This window comes from Leptidea sinapis, chromosome 21, assembly GCF_905404315.1.
Source record: "Leptidea sinapis chromosome 21, ilLepSina1.1, whole genome shotgun sequence".
NCBI classification, from domain to species: Eukaryota; Metazoa; Arthropoda; class Insecta; order Lepidoptera; family Pieridae; genus Leptidea; species Leptidea sinapis.
The window spans coordinates 447,731-455,000 of NC_066285.1; the positions used below are offsets into that span (position 1 = coordinate 447,731).

General features: G+C 46.1%; 1 long non-coding RNA gene and 1 other non-coding gene across 2 annotated transcripts in view; both read left to right on the top strand.

Moving 5' to 3' along the window:
• Positions 1-888: 888 nt before the first annotated feature.
• LOC126970498 (uncharacterized) overlaps positions 889-7,270 on the top strand; it is a 9,418-nt gene continuing 3,036 nt past the window's right edge. The window contains exon 1 of the long non-coding RNA XR_007730649.1: positions 889-1,446. This is a non-coding gene — a long non-coding RNA (uncharacterized LOC126970498). The remainder of the gene's footprint in view (positions 1,447-7,270) is intronic.
• Positions 5,264-7,169, top strand: LOC126970745 (small subunit ribosomal RNA). The gene has a single exon (XR_007730694.1). It is a non-coding gene; the product is annotated as a small subunit ribosomal RNA (ribosomal RNA).

A 7,270-nucleotide genomic window follows, 5' to 3' on the forward strand; every position in this document is an offset into this window, starting at 1 on the left:
TACGCGGCGAGCACCTGGTATCACAGGGCATTTTTGCATGTGGTGTCGAGTCGGTTGCTCAGGACTCAACGAACGTCGTTGGTGCTGCTCACCAAGGCGTACCGCTCCACGAGCACGGCCGCACTGCCAGTTTTAGCAGGGTTACTTCCGGCAGACCTGGAAGTTTATCGTGCGGGCAAGATCGAGGCGACCAGGAGCGATAGGGTTAAACAGGAGCTTGCGTCATTAAAGAAGGACATCCACTCCGAAGTGGTGTACATGTGGCAGGAGCGCTGGGAACGCGAGGAGAGAGGTGGCGAACTCAGACATTTCTTCCCATGTGTCGGGGAAAGACTCCTGGCGTCGTGGGTGCATCCCGACCATTACACGTCGCAGCTGTTGACGGGGCATGGGCAGTTTAACAGCAAGCTTAGGGACTTGGGGCTAAAAGGGGACGGCACATGTCCATGTGGCGCGACGGACGAGAACCGCGACCACGTGCTGTGGGATTGTAGCTTGTATGAGGAAGCAAGAGGCGAAATGCTGGACCATCTAACGAGGACAAGAACAAGACCAGTTTATTACGGAGACTTGGTATCCTCTGAGGAGAATTTCTCCAGGCTGATGAGATATACCGCAAGTTGGTACCGTGTCAGGAGAGTGATGGAGGGGAAAACCAAGACGGTGACGAAGACAGAGAAAGGAAGACCAAGAGAAGAAGAGGAGATTAGGAAGAAGGAGAGCCCGGCGACGAAGAAGCCGTATCTGTGGTCGGCCGCCCCCAGAAAGGGGGAGAGGGCCATCTAGGGACGCATATTAAAAAAGAGAACTTGTAGGGAGTCAAGAAAATGTGCCGGACCTCAAATCCTGTACATCTCCCGCTGTTTCAGTCCGTTCCAAGGTCTTGATGACCGAAAGGTCGGTAAGACCATGGGAAGGAGGTGGGTTATGTCCCTATCTACTATCTAGCGAAACCACAGCCAAGGGAACGGGCTTGGGAGAATCAGCGGGGAAAGAAGACCCTGTTGAGCTTGACTCTAGTCTGGCATTGTAAGGAGACATGAGAGGTGTAGCATAAGTGGGAGATCGTTCGCGGTCGTCGCTGAAAAACCACTACTTTCATTGTTTCATTACTTTCTCGGTTGGGCGGAAGCGGTGCGCGGTCGATAATATCGGCGGGCGTACGGTGTTTCGTTCAAAGCGTGCAGAGTGGCGACGTGGCGGCAACGCTCGTCAACGTACAACTCCCGCGTGATCCGGTTCGAGGACACTGCCAGGCGGGGAGTTTGACTGGGGCGGTACATCTGTCAAAGAATAACGCAGGTGTCCTAAGGCCAGCTCAGCGAGGACAGAAACCTCGCGTGGAGCAAAAGGGCAAAAGCTGGCTTGATCCAGATGTTCAGTACGCATAGGGACTGCGAAAGCACGGCCTATCGATCCTTTAGTATAAAGAGTTTTTAGCAAGTAGTGCCAGAAAAGTTACCACAGGGAAAACTGGCTTGTGGCGGCCAAACGTTCATAGCGACGTTGCTTTTTGATCTTTCGATGTCGGCTCTTCCTATCATTGCGAAGTAAAATTCGCCAAGCGTTGGATTGTTCACCCATCAAAAGGGAACGTGAGCTGGGTTTAGACCGTCGTGAGACAGGTTAGTTTTACCCTCCTGATGGCGTGTCGTTGCGATAGTAATACTGCTCAGTACGAGAGGAACCGCAGTTTCGGACATTTGGTTCATGCACTCGGCCGAGCGGCCGGTGGTGCGAAGCTACCATCCGCGGGATTATGCCTGAACGCCTCTAAGGCCGAAGCCAGCCTAGCCGAATCCGGCAAGGATATACTCACTGTGAAGCCCCGAGTGTCGGGAGGCTCTAAGCAATGTGACTTTACTAGTCGCGTTTTATTCGTAAGACGCGACGTCGAAGCCCATTTGGAACGCGACGAACGGTGCGAGCGGTATTAACACGTGCACCACGGCGTCGAAGTTTCGAATTTACCTCAGTTCGATGTCGGGGCTCGGAATAGTCTGTAGACGACTTACGTTCCTGGCTGTTGTGCTCGGTAGAGCAGCGTCGTGCTGCGATCTGTTGAGACTCAGCCCTACGCCAGGTGATTTGTCCGAGGACGCATCGTCGCCGAGCAGAGTTGTGTGTGTGCAAACGAACAACAGCCAACATAATATTATAATAACATAATAATATAATATTATCATGATATTTCGTCGTAACGGACGCGTCACGCGATTTCTCATGATTATAAAATTTAACAATATATTATTATTTATTATAGTTGAAAGACGTGGTTGTTGTACACGGCGCCTACGAGTACGATCATTTTCAGGTTATTATGTCGAGTTGAGTGTTGTGATAATAAGTGTACATCGCCGTCGGCGGCGGCGGCGGCTCCGGTGGTGTTGGGCGCGCTGCGCAAATTCCAAAAGCGAGTACGATCGGCCCCAAAAGCGAGTACGGTCGGCCCCAATAGCGGGTACGGTCGATTCCTCAGTCCTCCGCGAGGAGCGCGGCGCTCCCTGCCGGTCTCCCCGGACGGATATCTCACTTACTTGTTTTCTCCAATAACGAGTACCGCCGAGCGCGAGGAGCGCGGCGCTCCCTGCCGGTCTCCCCGGACGGATATCTCACTTACTTGAATGGAGGACCGAATAGCGAATTGACAAAAACAAAACTATAATCTAATGCACAGGAACAGGAACTATATTATATATAGATAATTCGTCGCTTGATGAATTAAGCTAAATTAAGAATTTATAACAATTATTCTTGTTTTAACTTTGTGACGTTGTAACTTTTAACATAAGACTAACCACTGGGCTATATGAGTCGTCAAATTAACAAGATATTAACACAAATTTAAAAAAATATTTGTGGTGAAAAATAGATATTAGCCGATTCTCAAACGTACTGTATATGCATATAAAATTTGGTAAAAATCAGTAAAGCTGTTTCGGACTAGTAAGGTAACTAACATTGTGACACGAGAATTTTATATATAAGATTAGCGGACACGACAGACGTTGTCCTGTACACACGTCTTAAATTTTAAAAATCGGTCCAGCCGTAAGAATGTGTTCACTAACATACACATGAGCAGGAGAATTATATATGGAGTTCACTGTCAACACACATACAGAAGAATTATATATATAAAGATAATAATAATGATAATTATGCCTTAAGCTAATATTAGAATAATATTAAGACATACACTGATGCTTAAACTAATCTTCTGCCTCGAAATCCGTCTGTGTCCCTTTTTCAACATGTAACCATTTTCCTCTGTCCATTTCCAAAATTGAAAATGTACTATTTATGGTAGAGGAGGACAAACGACCGTACTCGTCACCTGATGTTAAGTGATCAGCGCCGCCCTTATTCTCTTGCAGCAACAGAGGAATCACAGGAGCGTTACCGGCCTTTAAGGATGGTGTGCGCGCTTTTTTTGAAGGTACCCATGTCGTACCGCCCTGGGAACACCGCACAAGGAAGCTCATTCCACAGCTTGGTAGTACGTGGAAGAAAGTTCATTTAAAACCGCACTGTAAAAGAACGCCAAACTCCGAGGCGGTACTTCCCGCTGTGGCCTTTATTCCATCAATAGATCTTCTTGTGGGCCCACCTCCCATCCTTCTCTTGTTCCTTGTACACCAGAACATTATAGTTTTTGACCAATATTCGTGTCCCCTAATAATAGCATGTTCTGTCCGTTTTTTTTTTTTTTTTAATTAAATAAAATAAATTATTAATTTATCATAAAAATACCTCAGACAATAAGTGTAGATCATAAAATTATCTATAAAAAATGTACCGATACATTTTTTCCTACGAGCCACCGTTTCTGAGATAATAACTATTCAAAAACTTATAAAAACGCGCTAAGTACACTACCTCATAGGTGGCGTGGAAACTAACTTTTTGAATGTAATACTAAGTATTGATACATTTTTAATGGATAATTTAACGATCTAAAATTTTTGTCCGAGATACTTTTATGATAAAACTAACCTACCGTTTTGCTAAAAATCGCGAAAAACGAATGTGAGTAAGTAAGTAAGTAAGTAAGCAAGTAAGTAAGTAAGTAAGTAAGTAAATAGGTAAGTAAGTAAGTAAGTAAGTAAGAAAGAATTTTGATTTGATTTGAAATATATTTTTTTTCGGAGGTTTTTTATTTGGTTTCGGAGGGAAAATGAAATGTACATGTCGCGCGTTTATAACTGAAAATGATCGTACTCGTTATTAAAAAAGTAAAAAAAAAATAAAAGATCGTTTTTTTTCTTCGAAGCCGCAATGCATATTTAATATTATGTAATTAATAAATAGTAAAATCAAATCAAAATCACTTTATTCACATATCAGAGTTAACACGTTCATATCGTTCGCGTGCACCACACATACGGCAGTCGGCGTCGAGAGTCGAGTCCGTAGCGAACGGTTCACGACGCCGAATTGAACGCCGCTCAAGTTTTTTCTTGTAAAAAGAGTGAAAAACTCATTCATATTTTATTTAATATATATTTATAATTGAGTAAGTTTGTGAATGCGCGCAATGATAACGATGATATAACAATACGGTACTCTCGGGGCAGCTGTGTGTCTGTGTTTGTGTCGCGCGTTGTTTTAAATGTTCTTTTTTACAATATAAAAAATGAGACAGACTCACCGCGCTGTGTCGATCGAGCGTTTTCGAGTTTCCCTATGCGGATGATATTTGATTTGATGATTTGAAAGGTTTTTTTCGTTTAAAATTTCGTTTCTCATAATTTCTCTCTTCACTCTTTCTATGGTATCATACGCTGCGGCGATCCTCGTCACGTTGAAAGCGATCGTGAAAATTTTTTGCGCGCACCAAGACGCCGACTGGGCTTCGACGGTTTCCCTCTGTTAAGATTTTTAACGTGAGGGCCCGCAAGCCGGAACGCGTCGCGCATTTCACGCGTGCGAGACGTTCACGCTCCTCTCAAGCACCGAGCGTCGATCCGATTTGTAATCACGACGTGTACCGATATTAATACGTTGATACCGCTTCTATTGCGTGTCATCATTTTTATTATTACCCGAAGGGACTCTCGTTACTGAACTTTCATAACATACAATCGGCCCATCGCCGATTTATGATTCGTTCAACGCGCACCGTATGCTTTTGAGATATATAGTATATAGTGCGCGAACGGATATCTCACGATATGTTCAAGATGTCATAGTCGCGACGCCCTAAGGGGAGATCGCGACGCATGACGCGCTGAGCGCCACAACATTCGTTGTTTGCAGCAGCTCCCTGGTTGATCCTGCCAGTAGTTATATGCTTTTCTCAAAGATTAAGCCATGCATGTCTCAGTGCAAGCCGTATTAAGGCGATACCGCGAATGGCTCAATATATCAGTTTTGGTTCCTTAGATCTTACTCAGTTACTTGGATAACTGTGGTAATTCTAGAGCTAATACATGCAATCAGAGCTCTGACCAGTGATGGGATGAGTGATTTTATTAGATCAAAACCAATCGACGGAGGGCCTCGCGTCCGAAGTCGTTAATTTTGATGAATCTGGATAACTTTTGCCGATCGCAGGGTCCAGTACCGGTGACGCACCTTTCAAATGTCTGCCTTATCAACTTTCGATGGTAGTTTCTGCGACTACCATGGTTGTCACGGGTAACGGGGAATCAGGGTTCGATTCCGGAGAGGGAGCCTGAGAAACGGCTACCACATCGAAGGAAGGCAGCAGGCGCGCAAATTACCCACTGCCGGCACGGGGAGGTAGTGACGAAAAATAACGATACGGGACTCTTACGAGGCCTCGTAATCGGAATGAGTACACTTTAAATATTTTAACGAGGAACAATTGGAGGGCAAGTCTGGTGCCAGCAGCCGCGGTAATTCCAGCTCCAATAGCGTATACTAAAATTGTTGCGGTTAAAAAGCTCGTAGTTGCATTTGTGCGCCGCGCTGTCGGTGCATCGCATCCGCGGTGATACTGACACGTCTGCGGAGCATATCGTCGGTGAGCTGGCGGTAAAACGCCGGTTCAATATCAAAATCCTATCGCGGTGCTCTTCAGTGAGTGTCGAGATGGGCTGACAATTTTACTTTGAACAAATTAGATTGCTCAAAGCGGGCTCAAAATGCCGCTTGAATATTTCGTGCATGGAATAATAGAATATGATCTCGGTTCTATTTTGTTGGTTTTCAGAACTCCGAGGTAATGATTAATAGAGATAACTGGGGGCATTCGTATTGCGACGTTAGAGGTGAAATTCTTGGATCGTCGCAAGACGAACATCAGCGAAAGCATTTGCCAAAGGTGTTTTCATCAATCAAGAACGCAAGTAAGAGGTTCGAAGGCGATTAGATACCGGCCTAGTTCTAACCGTAAATATGTCATCTAGCGATCCGCCGACGTTACTACAATGGCTCGGCGGGCAGATTCCGGTAAACCAAAGATTTTGGACTCCGGGGGGAGTATGGTTGCAAAGCTGAAACTTAAAGGAATTGACGGAATGGCACCACCAGGAGTGGAGCCTGCGACTTAATTTGACTCAACACGGGAAATCTCACCAGGCCCGGACAACGGAAGGATTGACAGATTGACAGCTCTTTCTTGATTCGGTGGGTGGTGGTGCATGGCCGTTCTTAGTTGGTGGAGCGATATGTCTGGTTAATTCCGGTAACGAACGAGACTCTAGCCTGCTAAATAGGCGTCGTCATTTAGGTGTGCGCGGCTTCAGGGTCGCGCAACTCACTGGCGGCTTATTAAAATTCTTCTTAGAGGGACCGGCGGCTTCGAGCCGCACGAGATTGAGCAATAAGAGGTCTGTGATGCCCTTAGATATCCTGGGCCGCACGCGCGCTACACTGAAGGAATCAACATGTTGTCCCTGGCCGAGAGGCCCGGGCAACCCGTTGAAGCTCCTTCGTGCTGGGGATTGGGGTTTGCAATTATCCCCCATAAACGAGGAATTCCTAGTAAGCGCGAGTCATAAGCTCGCGTTGATTACGTCCCTGCCCTTTGTACACACCGCCCGTCGCTACTACCGATTGAATGATTTAGTGAGGTCTTCGGACCGACACGCGGTGGCTTCGCGGCCGTCGGCGTTTTCTGGGAAGTTGACCAAACTTGATCATTTAGAGGAAGTAAAAGTCGTAACAAGGTTTCCGTAGGGGAACCTGTGGAAGGATCATTAACGTGTAACGGTCGCGTGCGCGAGCGTTGCCGCCGACACGCTTCGCTCACAGCCGACTGTTGACGATGATAACTTCAATCACGTGTCAATCACTGATTATT